The sequence below is a fragment of the Anomaloglossus baeobatrachus genome, chromosome 4 (genome assembly GCF_048569485.1).
Source record: "Anomaloglossus baeobatrachus isolate aAnoBae1 chromosome 4, aAnoBae1.hap1, whole genome shotgun sequence".
NCBI classification, from domain to species: Eukaryota; Metazoa; Chordata; class Amphibia; order Anura; family Aromobatidae; genus Anomaloglossus; species Anomaloglossus baeobatrachus.
Window position 1 is genome coordinate 613,991,438 of NC_134356.1, and position 21,264 is coordinate 614,012,701.

General features: G+C 49.0%; 1 protein-coding gene across 2 annotated transcripts in view; it reads left to right on the plus strand.

Moving 5' to 3' along the window:
• Positions 1 to 21,264, plus strand: part of LOC142301898 (disintegrin and metalloproteinase domain-containing protein 28-like) — a 179,805-nt gene that overhangs the window by 125,025 nt on the left and 33,516 nt on the right. The gene's annotated exons all lie outside the window — the stretch shown is intronic.

The window sequence follows — 21,264 nt, forward strand, 5'->3', positions numbered from 1 at the left end:
GCATGTACATTTTTTTTGTTTTAGTGAAATGTTTTAATCAAATGGTTTGTAATTGACACTTCATTTCTTACCATGGACAGATTTACCCGGACAAGACCATGTTGAACTTTTTGTTTGGTCCTGATTGTTTGGATGTGACTCGTGTCCTTTGTTACTTACGTGTTCATCAAACTGATATACTACCATTCTTTGTTTGTTTAGGCCATGGACCTTTCTGTAAATGTTTCCAATTTTCAAGCCTGATTATTTTTGTAATAATGAAAATCAACTTTAATAAAAATAGATTGAACATAAAATAAATTCCTATGAGTGGTGTGGATGGGACAGGTTAAAAAGGAGCTGTCAGCTGTTTCCTTGGTATGAAATGAAAGCCCATTTTTTCCCATGATAGCACCACCTCTGTCAGTGATTTCTTTTGGACAAAGAAACTTGGAGAATGTGGTATAAGCAGCTTTGAACACTGAACACCTTGATAGACTGAGGATCTGCCAGCAAAGACTGCAGTGCATTAAAGAAGTTGTCCAGTTACCAAAACTGATTTTTTTTTCTGATAAATCTTGCTAATATGTGCCCCTCAACACATCTATTATGTTTTTTCAGCAAAATTACCTTTTATTGTGCACTAGCAGCACACGGTCATTGCTGGCTCCAGCTCTGATGGGGTTAATCTCTCCTCTGACTTCCTGTGTTCAGTTCCTACAAGTCCCAGAATTCTTTGTGGCTCTAGGGCGGTGTCTAGCTTATCTAACACACCCATTGTGTCTAATACACCCACTCTGCTCCCACCCAAACCCTCCTCCCTGCCTCTTCCCAGTTGATGGCCAAAGAGAAATCACAGATACAGCAGCTCTGCACAGCCAGGGGAAGAAAGTGTGTGTGCGCGTATATACAGTGTGTGTGTGTGTGTGTGCGCGTATATACAGTGTATGTGTATGTGTGCGCGTATATACAGTGTGTGTGTATATACAGTGTGTGTGTGTGTGTAATATACAGTGTGTGTGTGTATATACAGTGTGTGTGTGAGTGTGTATGTGTGTGTGTATGTCATACTCACCTGTCTGCAGGGTCCCGGTGCCATGCCTGCTTCCAGCCCCTGTCTCGGTCCCGCCGCTTCGGCTGTGTGCAGTCTCTCCGGGGCACGTACGAAGCTTGCAGGACCTGGCGGTGGATCACCTGATGCAGTCACCTGACGCATCAGCTGATCGATTCTCGTGGTGTCGCCGGCTTTTTCGCGCCCGGCCGGCTATCAGCTGATCCTGCCGTCAGGGGACTTAATCCCTGATTACCGGCAGCTCCTGCAGTGATGGGCCAGGATCAGACTCCGCTGCAGGAGCTGCCGGTAATCAGCACAGACGTGAGTATTTATTTATTTTTTTTTTTTTTACTGATGCATCAGCTGATTGTATAATCGGCTTTTATACAATCAGCTGATGTGTGATGTCACGTAGTTTAACCTGACACATCATCTGATCGCTTTGCCTTCCAGCAAACCGATCAGATGATATTGGATCCGGATTGGACGGCGCAGGACCCTAACCCAGGATTACTGCGGAGGGGGGTTTATTTCAATAAAGATGGAGTCACTAATTGTGTTGTGTTTTATTTCTAATAAAAATATTTTTCTGGTTGTTGTGTTTTTTTTTTATCATTACTAGAAATTCATGGTGGCCATGTCTAATATTGGCGTGACACCATGAATTTCGGGCTTAGGGCCAGCTGATAATATACAGCTAGCCCTAACTCCATTATTACCCAGCTAGCCACCCGGCATACGGGCAGCTGGAAGAGTTGGATACAGCGCCAGAAGATGGCGCTTCTATGAAAGCGCCATTTTCTGGGGTGGCTGCGGACTGCAATTCGCAGTGGGGGTGCCCAGAAAGCTTGGGCACCCTTCACTGTGGATTCCAATCCCCAGCTGCCTAGTTGTACCCGGCTGGACACCAAAATTAGGCGAAGCTTACGTCATTTTTTTTTTTAAATTATTTCATGAAATTCATGAAATAATTAAAAAAAAAAGGGCTTCTCTATATTTTTGGTTCCCAGCCGGGTACAAATAGGCAGCTGGGGGTTGGGGGCAGCCCGTACCTGCCTGTTGTACCCGGCTAGCATACAAAAATATGGCGAAGCCCATGTCATTTTTTTTTCTTTTTGGGTAAAAAACTGCATTCAGTCCTGGATAGAGGATGCTGAGCCTTGCAGTTCTGCAGCTGCTGTCTGCTCTCCTGCATACACTAGTGAATGGAGGATGCTGAGCCTTGTAGTTCTGCAGCTGCTGTCTGCTCTCCTGCATACAATGAACATTTTGAATAAGGAAATGACATCAGACCTTTTTTTTTTTTCATCAACAATCTTTAATGGCATTGTGCACTGATTAAAAACGCAGTGAGCAAAAACGCAGCAAAAAACGCACCAAATCGCGGCAAAAACGTGACATGCAGCACCGCAGGTGACAGAGCAGAGCAAGTTGGTGACATGCTCTGCTCTGACACACAGTGTGCTGCATGTCACTGTATCCACTCTGGGACTTGTTGTGCAGGTGACCGGATGATTCATGTCACTAACTTGCTCCACTCTGTGACTTCTGCTGCATTGCTCCAACTGTATACACTCTCACCTGCACAACAAGTCTCAGAGTGGGGCAGTTAGTGACATGTATCATCCGGTCACCTGCACAACAAGTCCCAGAGTGGTGAAAGATAGTGACATGCAGCACACTATGTGTCAGAGCAGAGCATGTCACTGTCTCCACTCTGGGACTTGTTGTGCAGGTGACCGGATGATACATGTCACTAACTGCCCCACTCTGTGATTTCTGCTGCATAGTACCAACTGTATACACTCTCACCTGCACAACAAGTCCCATAGTGGAGACAGTTAGTGACATGTAGCATCCGGTCACCTGCACAACAAGTACCAGAGTGGAGAAAGATAGTGACATGCAGCACACTATGTGTCAGAGCAGAGCATGTCACTGTCTCCACTCCGCTGACCTCACAGCCCGTACACGCTGCGATGGATGCAGGGGGACACAGAACAAGTAATCGGCCGACACTGGAGTCATCTGATTACTTGGGATGAATGAGAAGTAAAATGCTCTGGTGCTCGATGGGCGAAGCCCATGCCGATTTTTTTTTTTAAAAAATTCATTAAAAATAAAAAAACAAAAAAATCACATTGTTTGTGGGCTCCCGCTGCATTTTCTATTGCTAAGGGTAACCAAAGCAGCTACTGGCTGCTAGCCCACGCTGCTTGGTGTTACTTTCACTGGCAATAGAAATGCAGGGAAGCATTTTTTTTATATAAAGGTTTTTCCCTGAAAACGTTTTTAAGAAAATGACGTGGGCTTCGCCATATTTTTATATGCTAGCCAGGTACAGCAGGCAGCTACGGGCTGCCCCCAACCCCCAGCTGCCTAGTTGTACCCGGCTGGGAACAAAAAATATAGAGAAGCCCTTTTTTTCCATTAATTTCATGAAATAATTACAAAAAAAAATGATGTGGGCTTCGCCAAATTTTTGAGTCCAGCCAGGTACAACTAGGCAGCTGGGGATTGGAATCCACAGTGCAGGGTGCCCAAACTTTCTGGGCCCCCCACTGCGAATTGCAGTCCACAGCTGCCCCAGAAAATGGCGCTTTCATAGAAGCGCCATCTTCAGGCGCTGTATCCAACTCCTCCAGTGGCCCTGGTGGCAGGTGGCACGCTGGGTAATAAGGGGTTAATACCAGCTATGTTTTACCAGCTGGTATAAAGCCAGAGATTCTTAATGTCAGGCCAAGTTTAACCTGGCCATTAAGAATCTCCAACAAAGGGTTTAAAAAAAAAAAAAAAAAAAAAAGACATCACACAGAGAAAAATACTTTATTAGAAATAAATACACAGACACAGTAGGGACTCCATGTTTATTACTCCCTCTCACCCCTCCACGATGGAGAGATTTCTGTACTGACCATGCCAGGAGAGAGCGAGGAAAAAGAGCGAGCGGGGGGGGAGAGAAGAGAGCGAGCGGGGGGGAGAAGAGAGCGAGCGGGGGGGAGAAGAGAGCGAGCGGGGGGGGGGGGAGAAGAGAGCGAGCGGGGGAGAAGAGAGCGAGCGGGGGGGAGAAGAGAGCGAGCGGGGGGAGATGAGAGCGAGCGGGGGAGAAGAGAGGGGGGGGAGAAGAGAGGGGGGGGAGAAGAGAGAAGGGGGGAGAAGAGAGAGGGGGGGAGAAGAGAGAGGGGAGAAGAGAGAGGGGAGAAGAGAGAGAGGGGGGGAGAAGAGAGAGAGGGGGGGAGAAGAGAGAGAGGGGGGAGAAGAGAGAGAGGGGGGAGAAGAGAGAGAGGGGGGGAGGAGAGAGAGAGGGGGGAGAAGAGAGAGAGGGGGGAGAAGAGAGCGAAGGGGGAGAAGAGAGAGGGGGGGAGGAGAGAGAGAGGGGGGAGAAGAGAGAGAGGGGGGAGAAGAGAGCGAGGGGGAGAGCGAGGGGGGAGAGAGAGAGGGGGGGAGAGAGCGCGGGGGAGGAAAAGAGAGCGCGGGGGGAGGAAAAGAGAGCGCGGGGGGAGGAAAAGAGAGCACGGGGGGGAGGAAAAGAGAGTGCGGGGGGAGGAAAAGAGAGCGAGGGGGAGGAAAAGAGAGCGCGGGGGAGGAAAAGAGAGCGAGGGAAAAGAGAGGGGAGAGGAGAGAGGGATAAGAGGGGGGCAGAGAAGAGGGGGAAGAGGGGAGGGGGAGAACAGTGGGGGGAGAGAAGAGAGTGGGGAAAGAACGGGGGGGGGGGGGGCAGAGGTGCTCTGTCACCAACTGTCTCCACTCTGTGACTTGTGGTGCAGGTGACAGAGTGCAGACAGTTGGTCCCATGCAGCAGGACAGTTGGCAGAGCACAGCGGTGACATGCCTGTCAGTGTCTTGCTGCTGGGAGGAGCAGATGATCACACTGCCCGACACCGGCCGCTCTCCTGACATCGCAGCAGAGCGGGCGGGTGGACAGTGTGATCACATACTTACGTGCAGGGGGGGATTCAGCTGAAGAACCATCTGCAGGACGCCGGCTCCACACTGCCGTCCTCCGGATCCTCCCCTCGATGCTGGGCTGTGATGTGCGGTAGTTACCGCCCACAGCCCTGTCACTCAATCTGAGTGGTGCAGCCTCCTCTGACGTACCCGTCCAGTTTGAGAGCAAGGAAATGCCGGGACGTCAGAGGATGCTGGCGGCCACAGCTCCAGGGGGTCATGTGACCGGCACTGAGCGTGCAGGATAGCGCCGCTCAGTGCCAGAACTGGAAACAGAAGCCAAAGGAGAAAACGCCTAGAAAGGTAAGTAGAACTCCTACAGAAAATAAAAAAAATGGGTGAACCACCCCTTTAAGGCTTGGCCTGCTGTCTCATGACTTTGGCCTGCTGCCTCATGACTTTGGCCTGCTGCCTCATGACTTTGGCCTGTTGCCTCATGACTTTGGCCTGCTGCCTCATGACTTTGGCCTGCTGCCTCATGACTTTGGCCTGTTGCCTCATGACTTTGGCCTGTTGCCTCATCCCTTTAGCCTGTTGCCTCATGACTTTGGCCTGCTGGATCATGGCTTTGGCCTGTTGTGTCATAACTTTGGTATGCTGCCTTATGACTTTGGTATACTGCCTTATGACTTTGGTGATGCTGGCTCATGGCTTTGGCCTGCTGCCGCATGGCTTTGGCCTGCTGCCTCATGACTTTAGCCTGCTGCCTCATGACTTTAGCCTGCTGCCTCATGACTTTAGCCTGCTGCCTCATGACTTTAGCCTGCTGCCTCATGGCTTTAGCCTGCTGCCTCATGACTTTAGCCTGCTGCCTCATGACTTTAGCCTGCTGCCTCATGGCTTTAGCCTGCTGCCTCATGGCTTTAGCCTGCTGCCTCATGGCTTTAGCCTGCTGCCTCATGGCTTTAGCCTGCTGCCTCATGACTTTGGCCTGCTGCCTCATGACTTTGGCCTGCTGCCTCATGGCTTTAGCCTGCTGCCTCATGACTTTAGCCTGCTGCCTCATGACTTTAGCCTGCTGCCTCATGACTTTAGCCTGCTGCCTCATGGCTTTGGCCTGCTGTCTCATGACTTTGGGCTGCTGCCTCATGACTTTGGCCTGCTGCCTCATGACTTTGGCCTGCTGCCTCATGACTTTGGCCTGCTGCCTCATGACTTTGGCCTGCTGCCTCATGGCTTTGGTTTCCTGCCTCATATCTTCTCCTCTATCCAAAGTTGTGGTAACAACTTCCTTGCCATATAAACCATTCTTGCCGCTGCACTCTTTCCAAGCTCGTCAGTCTCGAGTTCCTCCACATATACCAGAATACACAGCAATGGCATGCAGGAAATATTTATGGAATAAACCTTATTAATTAAGTCTGTTAATTCCTTCCAAAACCTTTCTTGGTCTGGCGAAGTCCACTAAATGTAAAGCTTGAAAGACTTGAATCTAGAGTGTCACCCCTCAGCTCTATTTTATAAAGGATTTCTGGTGTTCTATATACCCAATGAGGTAAGTACAGATTTTAAAATCTATGTGCCACACCCAATGAAAGGCAGGTAACCATCTCTAAAATCTGTCTCCATTGTCCCTCTTCAGTGGGCCCTCTGTCCCTTTTCCATTTTTCTTTACCTCACACTGAATTTTTTTTTATAACAATACATTTAACAGTGGCAGGTAATGTATCAAACAACTCCCACTGAATTGGTTGTGCTGGAAATGTGATGATCTCTCATCATGACTAGTGCAATATCCTCGTCTGTGACCTCCCAGCTAACACTTTCGCACCTTTCCAGTCCATCCATAACGCTGCTGTCCAATTAATCCACCTTTCTTCTCTACTCTTCCTTTTTTCCCCTTTTGCAAATCCCTTCATTGGCTTCCAATTCCCCAATTAATTCAGTCCAAACTACTAACATTTACCTATAAGGCTGTTCATAATCTGTATCCCCCATATATCTCCAAACTAATCTCCCGATACATAATCTCCAGTCCTCCCAAGACCTCCTTCTTTCCTCCACCTTTCTACGTTCCTCACCAAATCGCCTCCAGGACTTCTCCCGTGTATCCCCCATCCTCTGTAATTTTTTGCTTCAACAAATCTGATTATATCTGCCACATTTGGAACCTTCTAATGAAATTGAAGACCTCTCTTTAAAGCCCGCTTTACATGCTTCAATATATCTCACAATCCGTCATCGGGGTCAAGTTGTAAGTGACGCACATCCGGCATCGTTCGTGACGTATTTGCGTGTGACACCTACGTGCGATCAAGATTGAACGCAAATACGGTGATCGCATACACGTCTTTTATTCCTCATACATTGCACGTTTTGTTGTACGAACCTAGTCAATTGAAACGTGTGACATCCCTCATACGATTGTGATGTCTGAGGCTATGTGCGCAGGTGTGCGCTCTGCACCGCAGCTTAAAAAAGGTCCGCTTCAGAGTGCAGCTGAAAAGCTGCGTTCTGAAGCGCCTCACACTGTCTGTCATTCACTAATCTCTGTCAGTCGGTCACTATCTCTGTCCCTCTCTCTCTGTCCATGTCAGTCTATCCCTCTTACCCCCTCTCTCATACTCACCGATCCCCGGCGCGGCGCTGCACGGCATTCACACTGCTCCGGCGGCTTTTACTATTTTGAAAAAGCCGGCCGCTCATTAAACAATCTCGTATTGCCTGCTTTCCCCGCCCACCGGCGCCTATGATTGGTTGCAGTGAGACACGCCCCCACGCTGAGTGACAGGTGTCTCACTGCACCCAATCACAGCAGCCGGAGGGCATGTCTATACTGTGCAGTGAAATAAATAATTAAATAATTTAAAAAACCGGCGTGCGGTCCCCCTTAATTTTAAAACTAGCCAGATAAAGCCATACGGCTGAAGGCTGGTATTCTCAGGATGGGGAGCTCCACGTTATGGGGAGCCCCCCAGCTTAACAATATCAGCCAGCAGCCGTCCAGAATTGCCGCATACATTAGATGCAACAGTTCTGGGACTGTACCCGGCTCTTCCCGATTTGCCCTGGTGCGTTGGCAAATCGGGGTAATAAGGAGTTATTGGCAGCCCATAGCTGCCACTAAATCCTAGATTAATCATGTCAGGCGTCTCCCCGAGATACCTTCCATGATTAATCTGTAAGTGACAGTAAATAAACACACACGCCCGAAAAAATCCTTTATTAGAAATAAAAAACACAAACATATACTCTGGTTCACCACTTTAATAAGCCCGAAAAACCCCTCCATGTCCGGCGTAATCCAGGATGGTCCAGCGTCGCTTCCAGCTCTGCTGCATGGAGGTGACCGGAGCTGCAGAAGACACCGCCGCTCCTGTCAGCTCCACGCAGCTAATGAAGACAGCCGCGCGATCAGCTGAGCTGTCACTGAGGTTACCCGCTGTCACTGGATCCAGCGGTGGCCGCGGGTATCCTCAGTGACAGCTCAGCTGATCGCGCTACTCACCTCAGTTGCTGCGTGGAGCTGACAGGAGCGGCGGTGTATTCTGCTGCTCCTGTCACCTTCATGCAGCAGAGCTGGATGCGACGCTGGAGGTCCGTGGATTATGCCGGACATGGAGGGTTTTTTTGGGGTTATTAAAGTGGTGAACCAGGGTATATGTTAGTGTTTTTTATTTCTAATAAAGGATTTTTTCGGGCGTGTGTGTTTATTTACTGTCACCTTCCATGATTAATCTGTAAGTATCTCGGGGAGACGCCTGACATGATTAATCTAGGATTTAGTGGCAGCTATGGGCTGCCATGAATGCCGTGCAGCGCCGCACCGGTGATCGGGGACCGGTGAGTATATGAGAAAGGGCTGCTCAATTCAGTTACTCAGGAGTTTAGCGGTCACCGGTGAGTCCTTCACTGGTGACCGCTAATCAGGACGCGACACAGACAGAGCCGCAGCATGACAATGAAGTCTGGTGAAGTTTACCCGAGTTCATTCTGATCGTGCGGCTCTGTCTGTGTCTGCTGTCATCTGCCATTCAGCTCTGCTACATGGCTGTCTATGTCTGCTGTCAACGGCCATGTAGCAGAGCTGAATGGCAGATGACATAGTAAAAACGCCTCCCTACACATTACACACGCTTGGCAAGTCAATAAATAAAAAAAAAAAAAAAAAGATGCCCAATGCATACGTCACAGAACACATGATCTAAAGGATCGCACACAAAATTGATCAATTTAACATAGACTACTAACGCACGTGTGACAGCAAATGAACAACCTACGTGCGATCTCATTAAATCGCATATGCGACCTGGGCGTGTCACATCGCATACGAGATCGCAGACCTAATTGTAAGGTGTAAAGCTGGCTTAAGAAAGTTTACAACCTGCAATGACCCTGCTATTACCTCACCACCATTGAAGCGGCCGCAGCCCCCAACCTACTGTCTCTTCCCCATTGTCCAGTACACTGTAATCTTGCAAGGGCAGGGTCCTCTCCACCTCTGCACCAGTCCGTCATTATTAGTTTGTTCATTGTAACTTATATCTGTATTTTGTTTGTAAATCCCTTTTTAATCAAGGGTGCTCTAAAAGTTAAGGCCACTTTACATACAGCGACATCGCTAGCGATATCGCTGGTGTAAGCATCCGCCCCCGTCGGTTGTGCGTCACGGGCAAATCACTGCCCATGGCGCACAACATCGCTAGGACTCGTCACACATACATACCTGCCTAGCGACGTCGCTGTGGCCGGTGACCTGCCTCCTTTCTAAGGGGGCGGTTCATGCGGCGTCACAGCGACGTCACTAAGCAGCCGCCTAATAGAAGCAGAGGGGCGGAGATGATCGTCCGGAACATCCCGCCCACATCCTTCCTTCCTCATTGCCGGCGGCCGCAGGTACGATGTAGTTCCTCGTTCCTGCGGTGTCACACATAGCGATGTGTGCTACCTCGGGAACGACGAACAACATCGTACCTGCAGCAGCAACGATATTTGGGATTAGAACGACGTGTCAACGATCAACGATTAGGTGAGTATTTTTGATTGTTAATGTCGTTCCTGCGTATCACACGCAACGACGTCGTTAACGAGGCCGGATGTGCGTCACGAATTTCATGACCCCAACGACATCTCGTTAGCGATGTCGTTGCGTGTAAAGTGGCCTTTAATAGTAACAATAGTATTATACTATGCAGGGGGAAGTCTAGCTACTCTGTCTGATAAGCATGTCGCAGCGGAAAGAATGTATACAAGTTAGTGTAAAGCCTCTTGTAGCTGAGAGAAGAACGTAAAGGTGTTTTCACATGAACAAAATTAATTTTACTCAATAGATCTTGGAATAATAATAATTTCCACATTTGGATGTGTTTAAAAAAAAATTTCTTCGGCGCTCCATTGGGAGACCCAGACGATTGGGTGTATAGTACTGCCTCCGGAGGCCACACAAAGCATTACACTAAAAAGTGTAAGGCCCCTCCCCTTCTGGCTATACACCCCCAGTGGGATCACTGGCTCACCAGTTTTCTGCTTTGTGCGAAGGAGGTCAGACATCCACGCATAGCTCCACTGTTTAGTCAGCAGCAGCTGCTGACTATGTCGGATGGAAGAAAAGAGGGCCCATACTAGGGCCCCCAGCATGCTCCCTTCTCACCCCACTTTATGTCGGCGGTGTTTGTTAAGGTTGAGGTACCCATTGTAGGTACGGAGGCTGGAGCCCACATGCTGTTTTCCTTCCCCATCCCCCTGAGGGGCTCTGAGGAAGTGGGATCTTACCGGCCCCCAAGCCCTGAGGCCGGGCTCCATCCACAGACCCATGGAACCTGCTGGATACGGAGCTGGGTACCGTTCAGGGACAAGGCCCTGCTACATTCAGGTACTCTGTGTCCCAAACAGGCCGAGCACATTCCAGACTTGCTGGGTGTGCTAGTGCGCCGGGGACAGTAGCGCTGCGCGCTGGGGTTACAGTCACTACAGTTTGTCTGAGTGACTTTATGTGTTGGGGACTGCCGCGCCGGCCGCCCCTGGAGCGGCGGCGCGGCTGCGACTTGTAGTGCGCCGGGGACTTAGCGCCGACCGTGCTTTTACGACGGCGTCGCTTATAAATTTAGTCCCCGGCTTCTGCGGCCTAGCTCCGCTTCGTTCCCGCCCCCACCCTGTCAATCAGGGCAAGGGAGAGACGCTGTACGTTTAATCAGCGCCGAGGGCTGGAGCCTTTTTTACATGCTCCAGCCCTCTCACTGAGCACAGGGGGACGCAGGTTTCCCGCTCTTTGTCTGCACACGCCCAGGGCCCGCCCCTCTCCATAGGACGCCGGCAGCCATTCCTACATGCAGTCTGGCTGGAGAACGGACACAGGCTCTGGGAGACCCAGACAAGGGATTTCTGGCGACCACACACCCGCGTTAAGCGGGCGGTAAGCAGCACTTTAGTGCTGGCCCCACTAGTGCCACAGTGTTATTTTGGTGTACCTTTTTTCTCTATACCATATATATATATATGTGTATATATATTGCACTGTAAGGTCGCTTCTTGGCTGTATACCCTATCTTGCTCTGAGGAGACGACAACATGTCATCCGCAAAACGCAAGGGTGCCAAGACACAGGCTGTAAGCGCTGCTTGTGCCGCTTGTGGGGCTGATCTACCGGCAGGTTACAATGACCCCCATTGTGTGCAATGTTCGGTCCCTGTGCCACTTCGTCAGCCGGAGTCTATGGTGGTAGTGGCCCAGGCAGAGTCGCCGGTGAACCCTGTCCCGGTGACGGGGACAGAGTTTGCAGTTTTTGCTGACAAAATGTCTGTCACTATGACAAAGATACTAGAGACCTTGCAGGCCAGGCCAGTTACTCAGACCATGGACACTGCTGCGGCAACGTTCCCCGGTCCCCCTCATTTGGAGTTAATCCGTGATTCAAGGGGGTCCCAGGCATCTCAGCCTAACGGCTCTGATTCAGATGACAGTCCCAGGCAGCCTAAGCGTGCTCGCTGGGAGAGACCCTCCACGTCATCACGCGGATCAGGGTCTCAGCGAGAAGAGTCTCTGCATGATGAGACAGAGGAGGGTGATCAGGAGTCTAATCCTGAAACCGCTCTCAATCTGGATACTCCTGATGGTGACGCCGTGGTAAATGACCTTATAGCGGCCATCAATAGTCTATTGGAAATTTCTCCCCCTGCCCCTTCTGCAGAGGAGGCAGCTGCTCAGCAGGAGAAGTTCCATTTCAGGTATCCCAAGCGTAAACTGAGTACTTTTCTGGACCACGCTGACTTCAGAGAATCAGTCCAGAAACACCATGCTTACCCAGACAAGCGTTTCTCCAAACGTCTTAAGGATACACGTTATCCCTTTCCCCCTGACGTGGTCAAACGCTGGACCCAGTGTCCAAAGGTGGACCCCCCTATCTCCAGGCTTGCGGCTAGATCCATAGTTGCAGTGGAGGATGGGGCCTCACTTAAAGATGCCAATGACAGGCAGATGGACCTTTGGTTAAAGTCTGTCTATGAAGCTATCGGCGCGTCGTTTGCTCCAGCATTCGCGGCCGTGTGGGCACTCCAAGCTATTTCAGCTGGTCTGGCACAGGTGGACTCTATCATACGTCCAGCAGTGCCGCGAGTAGCGTCCCTAACCTCGCAAATGTCTGCGTTTGCGACTTACGCTATCAACGCTGTCCTGGACTCTACAAGCCGTACCTCAATAGCGTCTGCCAACTCTGTGGTTTTGCGCAGAGCCTTGTGGTTAAAGGAATGGAAAGCGGATTCTGCTTCCAAAAAATGTTTAACCAGCTTGCCACTATCTGTAGATAGACTGTTTGGTGAACAATTGGCTGAAATCATTAAACAATCCAAGGGTAAAGACTCCTCCTTACCCCAGCCCAGATCAAGCAAACCTCAACAGAGGAAGTGGCAGTCGAGGTTTCGGTCCTTTCGAGGCTCCGGCAAGACCCAATTCTCCTCGTCCAAAGGGACTCAGAAGGAGCAAAGGAGCTCAGATTCCTGGCGGGCTCACTCACGCCCCAAGAAAGCAACCGGAGGAACCGCTTCCAAGGCGGCTGCCTCATGACTTTCGGCCTCATCCCTACGCATCCTCGGTCGGTGGCAGGCTCTCCCGCTTTTGCGACATTTGGCTGCCACAGGTCAAAGACCGGTGGGTAACAGACATTTTGTCTCACGGGTACAGGATAGAGTTCAGTTCTCGTCCTCCGCCTCGGTTCTTCAGAACCTCCCCACATCCCGACCGAGCAGATGCCCTTCTGCAGGCGGTGTGCTCACTAAAGGCAGAAGGAGTGGTGATCCCTGTTCCTCAGCAGGAACAAGGACAAGGTTTCTACTCCAATCTCTTTGTGGTTCCAAAAAAGGACGGCTCGTTTCGTCCTGTTCTGGACCTAAAGCTGCTCAACAAGCATGTGAACGCCAGGCGGTTCCGGATGGAATCCCTCCGCTCCGTCATTGCTTCAATGTCTCAAGGAGATTTCCTTGCATCAATAGACATCAAAGATGCTTATCTCCACGTACCGATTGCTACAGAGCACCAACGTTTTCTACGTTTCGTGATAGGAGACGAACATCTCCAGTTCGTAGCTCTGCCATTTGGTCTGGCGACAGCCCCACGGGTTTTCACCAAGGTCATGGCGGCAGTGGTAGCAGTCTTGCATTCTCAGGGACATTCGGTGATCCCTTACTTAGACGATCTACTTGTCAAGGCACCCTCTCAAGAGGCATGCCAACACAGCCTGAATGTTGCGCTGGAGACTCTCCAGAGTTTCGGGTGGATCATCAATTTTCCAAAGTCAAATCTGACACCGGCCCAATCGCTGACATACCTTGGCATGGAGTTTCATACCCTCTCAGCGATAGTGAAGCTTCCGCTGAACAAGCAGCGGTCACTACAGACAGGGGTGCAGTCTCTCCTTCAGGGTCAGTCGCACTCCTTAAGGCGCCTCATGCACTTCCTAGGGAAGATGGTGGCAGCAATGGAGGCAGTCCCGTTCGCGCAGTTTCATCTGCGCCCACTTCAATGGGACATTCTCCGCCAATGGGACGGGAAGACAACTTCCCTAGACAGGAAAGTCTCCCTTTCTCAGACGGCCAAGGACTCTCTGCAATGGTGGCTTCTTCCCACCTCATTATCACAGGGAAGATCATTCCTGCCCCCATCCTGGGCAGTGGTCACGACAGACGCGAGTCTGTCAGGGTGGGGAGCAGTTTTTCTCCACCACAGGGCCCAAGGGACGTGGACTCAGCAGGAGTCCACCCTTCAGATCAATGTTCTGGAAATCAGAGCAGTGTATCTTGCCCTACTAGCCTTCCAGCAGTGGCTGGAAGGAAAGCAGATCCGAATTCAGTCGGACAACTCCACAGCGGTGGCATACATCAACCACCAAGGAGGGACACGCAGTCGGCAAGCCTTCCAGGAAGTCAGGCGGATTCTGATGTGCGTGGAGGAAAGAGCATCCACCATATCAGCAGTTCACATCCCGGGCGTAGAAAACTGGGAAGCAGACTTCCTCAGTCGCCAGGGCATGGACGCAGGGGAATGGTCCCTTCACCCGGACGTGTTTCAGGAAATCTGCCGCCGCTGGGGGGTGCCGGACGTCGACCTAATGGCGTCTCGACACAACAACAAGGTCCCGACCTTCATAGCGCGGTCTCGCGATCAAAGAGCTCTGGCGGCAGACGCCTTAGTGCAAGATTGGTCGCAGTTCCGGCTCCCTTATGTGTTTCCACCTCTGGCACTCTTGCCCAGAGTGTTACGCAAGATCAGATCCGATTGCGGCCGCGTCATACTCGTCGCCCCAGACTGGCCGAGGAGGTCGTGGTACCCGGATCTGTGGCATCTCACGGTCGGCCAACCGTGGGCACTACCAGACCGTCCAGACTTACTGTCCCAAGGGCCGTTTTTCCATCGGAATTCTGCGGCCCTGAACCTGACTGTGTGGCCATTGAGTCCTGGATCCTAGCGTCTTCAGGATTACCTCAAGGGGTCGTGGCCACCATGAGACAGGCTAGGAAGCCCACGTCTGCTAAGATCTACCACAGAACGTGGAAGATTTTCTTATCCTGGTGCTCTGCACAAGGAGTATCCCCCTGGCCATTCGCGTTACCTGTAGTTCTTTCCTTCCTGCAATCTGGGTTGGAAAAGGGCTTGTCGCTCGGCTCCCTTAAAGGGCAAGTCTCGGCACTATCCGTGTTTTTTCAGAAGCGTCTAGCACGACTTTCTCAGGTGCGCACGTTCCTGCAGGGGGTTTGTCATATCGTACCTCCGTACAGGCGGCCGTTAGATCCGTGGGATCTAAACAAGGTCCTTGTTGCTCTCCAGAAGCCGCCCTTCAAGCCTCTGAGGGATGTGTCACTTTCGCGACTCTCACAGAAAGTGGTCTTTCTGGTAGCGGTCACGTCTCTTCGGAGAGTGTCTGAACTAGCAGCGCTGTCATCCAAAGCTCCTTTCCTGGTGTTCCACCAGGACAAGGTAGTGCTGCGCCCCATTCAGGAGTTTCTCCCTAAGGTGGTATCCTCTTTTCATCTTAATCAGGATATCTCCTTGCCTTCCTTTTATCCGCATGCAGTTCATCGGTATGAAAAGGATTTACATTTGTTGGATCTGGTGAGAGCACTCAGAATCTACATTTCCCGCACGGCGCCCCTGCGCCGCTCGGATGCACTCTTTGTCCTTGTCGCTGGTAAGCGCAAAGGGTCGCAGGCTTCCAAAGCCACCCTGGCTCGATGGATCAAAGAACCAATTCTTGAAGCCTACCGTTCTGCTGGGCTTCCGGTTCCATCAGGGCTGAAGGCCCATTCTACCAGAGCCGTGGGTGCGTCCTGGGCATTACGACACCAGGCTACGGCTCAACAGGTGTGCCAGGCAGCTACCTGGTCGAGTCTGCACACTTTCACCAAACATTATCAGGTGCATACCTATGCTTCGGCGGACGCCAGCCTAGGTAGAAGAGTCCTGCAGGCGGCAGTTGCCTCCCCGTAGGGGAGGGCTGTCTTTGCAGCTCTAACATGAGGTATTTCTTTACCCACCCAGGGACAGCTTTTGGACGTCCCAATCGTCTGGGTCTCCCAATGGAGCGCCGAAGAAGAAGGGAATTTTGTTACTTACCGTAAATTCCTTTTCTTCTAGCTCCTATTGGGAGACCCAGCACCCGCCCTGTTGTCCTTCGGGATTTTTGGTTGTTTTTCGGGTACACATGTTGTTCATGTTGAATGGTTTTCAGTTCTCCGATGTTACTTCGGAGTGAATTTGTTTAAACCAGTTATTGGCTTTCCTCCTTCTTGCTTTTGCACTAAAACTGGTGAGCCAGTGATCCCACTGGGGGTGTATAGCCAGAAGGGGAGGGGCCTTACACTTTTTAGTGTAATGCTTTGTGTGGCCTCCGGAGGCAGTACTATACACCCAATCGTCTGGGTCTCCCAATAGGAGCTAGAAGAAAAGGAATTTACGGTAAGTAACAAAATTCCCTTCATTCCTGTGCTGAGATCTTATATATGTGTCCCTGCTATGTACTGTGTAATGGCCGTGTCTGACTGATTATACCACATCTCCTGAGCAGAGGAGGAAGTAAAAAAGTATACAGACATTGCAGTATGAGATCACAAATAATTCTTTCTTTGAGATTAAACATTTTTTATCAACAGGCAGAGAAATGTTTTACCTCACAAAAAGAATCAGCTGTGATCCCATCCTGTAATATCTATACACTCTTTTGCATCCTCCCCGACCCAGGAGCTGTGGTATGATCAGACCATGTCACTGTACGGTCAGACACAGCCATTACACAGTACACAGCAGGGGCACATATATAAGATTATCTCAGCACAGGAACATTTTTTTTTTTTAAATACAACCAATTGTAGAAATTATTAATATCCAAGATCTATGGATTAAAATGAACTTTAAAATTAACTTTGTTTCTTGGGAAAACCCCTTTAAATATGTCGCTGGTCAGGATATGTGACACTTTCCTTATTCCTCTTTTTCCACCTATCAAAGCCATCCAAGTAGTATAGGTTAGGAAGCCATGGAGTATCCCAAAGAGAAGTGTATGCTGTAACCCTTTTTAACTCCCAAAGTTCCCTCGGCCTTCACCAAACCTGATTTATCAGGGTAAGATTAGGTAATCGATGTGGCGTTATTTCCAAATTGTTATACCGACTAGATGTGCTTAGATGTTGTTGCAGCAGGAAGCATTCTCCACAAAACAGATTGCTGACCCCCACAGTCTCCCCAAAAAATGATAGTCCCCCACAGTTCCATAAAACAGTATGATGACGCCCCATAAACCTCCACCCAGGGTAATTGCCCCCATACAGCCCTCCACATGGAATAATAGACCCCCGCGCAACCCTCCACTCAGTAGAATGGCTCCCACATACTGTAATGGCCCCACACACAGCCGTCCACATAACTTATTGGTACCCACGCAACTGTCCACACTGTATAATAGACCATATATAGTAAAATAGTCCCCATACAGTCATCTACAGAGAAAAAAAAGTCCCCACATAGCCCCCCACAGTATAATAGATCGCACACAACCCTACACAAAGTATAATGCCGTCACAGCCTTCCACACAGTATAATGGCCCCATATTCCTCCATGCAATATTATCATTCTACAGTACCCCATATAGAATTGATGGCCAATAAAGCTCCCCACACTTTAGAGGATACAGCGTCTCCGGTGAAGCTCTAGTGAACTTCATGTACAAGAGAATTAGGCTATGTGCGCACTAGAAATGTGAAGTTTCTCAAGAAAATTTCTTGAGAAACTTCTGGGAGTGAAAGATTTCCGGATTTGCCGCGGAATAGCCGCGAATTTGCCGCGATTTTCGCGCGGGTGGTTCCCTGCGGATTTTGCAGGCTGTACTGCCGAAATCCGCAGGGTACCTGCGGAAAAGAATTGACATGCTCATTTTCTCAAGAAATTTTCTCGAGAAATTCTTCTCAAGGAAATTTCTTGAGAAAAATCCGCACAGTGCGCACAGCTATTTTTTTTTCTCATAGAATTTGCTGGGAAATGTCTGCACAAAGATTGCAGACATTTCTCAAGAAATTTCCGCGGGTAAATCCGCGGGTAAAACGCACTAGTGCGCACAGAGCCTTAAGGCAGGGCTTGAAAATAATGGTGGCCGCATAAAATATTGACACTGGCCATTTTCACTTAGGGGTGTACTCACTTTTGTTGACAGTGGTTTAAACCGTGTGTTGAGTTAAGTAGAGGGCACCAAATTTACCCTATCATACAAGCTGCACACTGACACTGACACTGTACATTTCATCACAGGGTCAGATCCTCAGTGTTATCACATGAAAAAATATAATATTTACAAAAATGTGAGGGCTATACTCACCTGTGACATATATATATATATATATATATATATATGAGCCACAATTAGTGAAAGGACAGAGTAATACTTGACAATTGCGGATGACGATGTATTATTTATCCACAAGTCCCGGGTTTTGAACAATCTGACCTGTGTGACATCAGGATACTGGTAAGATGCTCATTGGTTATAAAATTATCTACACAGGCTCAAAATTCCAGGAATACAATGTGTGGTTTTTACTAGGCATAGACTATTGTTTGCAGGAGCGTTTTTTCAACACGATAATGCCAGACCGCATATTGCGCCTGCTAATGTGAGCAATCTTTGTGGCCTAAACTTGCCACCATGGCCTGCAACATGTCCAGACTTGTCTCTCATCGAGTGCATCAGGCATGTTATTGTAAAGTATCTTGCACAGCTTCTATCTTCCAGTCGCAGAAGAAACTTCACTAAGCAAATTATATGGGATAAACAAGCTTTTACTTCTCAGAACATGAGGTAAATGTGCATAGTCATTCAGCACTGCACAAGGGAAGAGGAAACAGGAAATACAAGGACCTTTGCAACAGAGTGAGAAAAGTAACACAACATCGCCATCTACTGTCAGATCAGCATAAAGTCCTCTTTCACACAAACAAGTCCACAACTGTTGTATATACTAACACAGCAATTGCAAAGGCAGCTGCCAGCAGTGGATCTTGATGATTTTCCCAAGCCCATTCAGCATTGGAGAACTTTCCTCAGATAACTATTAATAACCTAACTGATAGTAACCAAGACGTGTAAGTGCGGGGATTTGTGCATGTGGCTCTCATACTCTATACTAAGTAAATTGAGATATTTTGAAAATGTTGCTTTCATTATTTTATCCTTTGCATATCACTATGCATTTTGTTCTTGGTATTTGAAAGTGTAATAATCTGTGAATTCCTCATCGTTTGTAGAGGAGGTTAGGAGAATATAGGGTATTTGCACTGGCGTTTCATATGCCAGTATAAGGCCTAGACCACACGGCGAGTAATACGGAGCAAGTGGAATGCAATAAAAAAAAAAAAAAAATCGCATTCCACTCGGACCAATGTTACTCTATGGGGCAGCTCCGTTGCGGGTGGAATACGAGCTTGTTTCACTCGCACCCATTCAAGTCTATGGGGGCGAGAGAAACATCGCATTGCTCTCGTGCTACACCGGTGTAACGCGAGAGCAGTGCAATTCTCCCATTAGCCAGCAACGGAGGAGATAGGGAGATAAATCCCTCCCTCCCCTCTGCAGTGCTGGCCCTCCCCTCCGCAGCACCGTTCCTTCCCTCCGCAGAACTGTCTCTCCCCTCCGCAGCATCGCCCTCCCCTCCGCAGCGCCAGCCCTCCCCTCCGCAGCGCCGGCCCTCCCCTCCGCAGAGATGGCCCCATTCCCCTCTGCAACTGTGGTCTGATCGCACAATCGGACCACAGTAGCATGACACTCGCATGACACTCGGCTCCCGCAGTGCTGCGAGCATGAGCCGAGTGTCATGACTCGCACAATCCCTGTGTGGCCTCAGCCTAAAACAAAACTTTCATAGAGTAGATTGAAACAAATTTGTTATAGCCCAACTCCAGTGTTCTGGGTTTTTTCCAGCGGTGGAGTGCTGCTTCTAATTTAACATGCCTGACCATATTCTTATACGTACCTACAGGCGTGTTCACTTTCTACTTACTCTACTCCGATCCCCAGTGTCATCGTTTGACAGCTGAAGTAAGAAGTAATGATCACAAGCTCTTAGTGCAAGTCTATGAGAGCCAGAACAAGACTCTCATAGACTTACAGTCATATGAAAAAGTTTGGGCACCCCTATTAATGTTAACCTTTTTTCTTTATAACAAATTGGGTTTTTTCAACAGCTATTTCAGTTTCATATATCTAATAACTGATGAACTCAGTAATATTTCTGGATTGAAATGACTTTTATTGTACTAACAGAAAATGTGCAATCCGCATTTAAACAAAATTTGACCGGTGCAAAAGTATGGGTACCCTTATCAATTTCTTGATTTGAACACTCCTAACTACTTTTTACTGACTTACTAAAGCACTAAATTGGTTTTGTAACCTCATTGAGCTTTGAACTTCATAGGCAGGTGTATCCATTCATGAGAAAAGGTATTTAAGGTGGCCACTTGCAAGTTGTTCTCCTATTTGAATTTCCTATGAAGAGTGGCATTATGGACTCCTCAAAACAACTCTCAAATGATCTGAAAACAAAGATTATTCAACATAGTTGTTCAGGGGAAGGATACAAAAAGTTGTCTCAGAGATTTAAACTGTCAGTTTCCACTGTGAGGAACATAGTAAGGAAATGGAAGAACACAGGTACAGTTCTTGTTAAGCCCAGAAGTGGCAGGCCAAGAAAAATATCAGAAAGGCAGAGAATAAGAATGGTGAGAACAGTCAAGGACAATCCACAGACAACCTCCAAAGACCTGCAGCATCATCTTGCTGCAGATGGTGTCAATGTGCATCAGTGAACAATACAGCGCACATTGCACAAGAAGAAGCTGTATGGGAGAGTGATGCGAAAGAAGTCGTTTCTGCAAGCACGCCACAAACAGTCGCCTGAGGTATGCAAAAGCACATTTGGACAAGCCAGTTACATTTTGGCAGAAGGTCCTGTGGACTGATGAAACAAAGATTGAGTTGTTTGGTCATACAAAAAGGCATTATGCATGGAGGCAAAAATCACGGCATTCCAAGAAAAGCACTTGCTACCCACAGTAAAATTTGGTGGAGGTTCCATCATGCTTTGGGGCTGTGTGGCCAATGCCGGCACGGGGAATCTTGTCAAAGTTGAGGGTCGCATGGATTCAACTCAGTATCAGCAGATTCTTGACAATAATGTGCAAGAATCAGTGACGAAGTTGAAGTTACTCAGGGATGGATATTTCAGCAAGACAATGATCCAAAACACCACTCCAAATCTACTCAGGCATTCATGCAGAGGAACAATTGCAATGTTCTGGAATGGTCATCCCA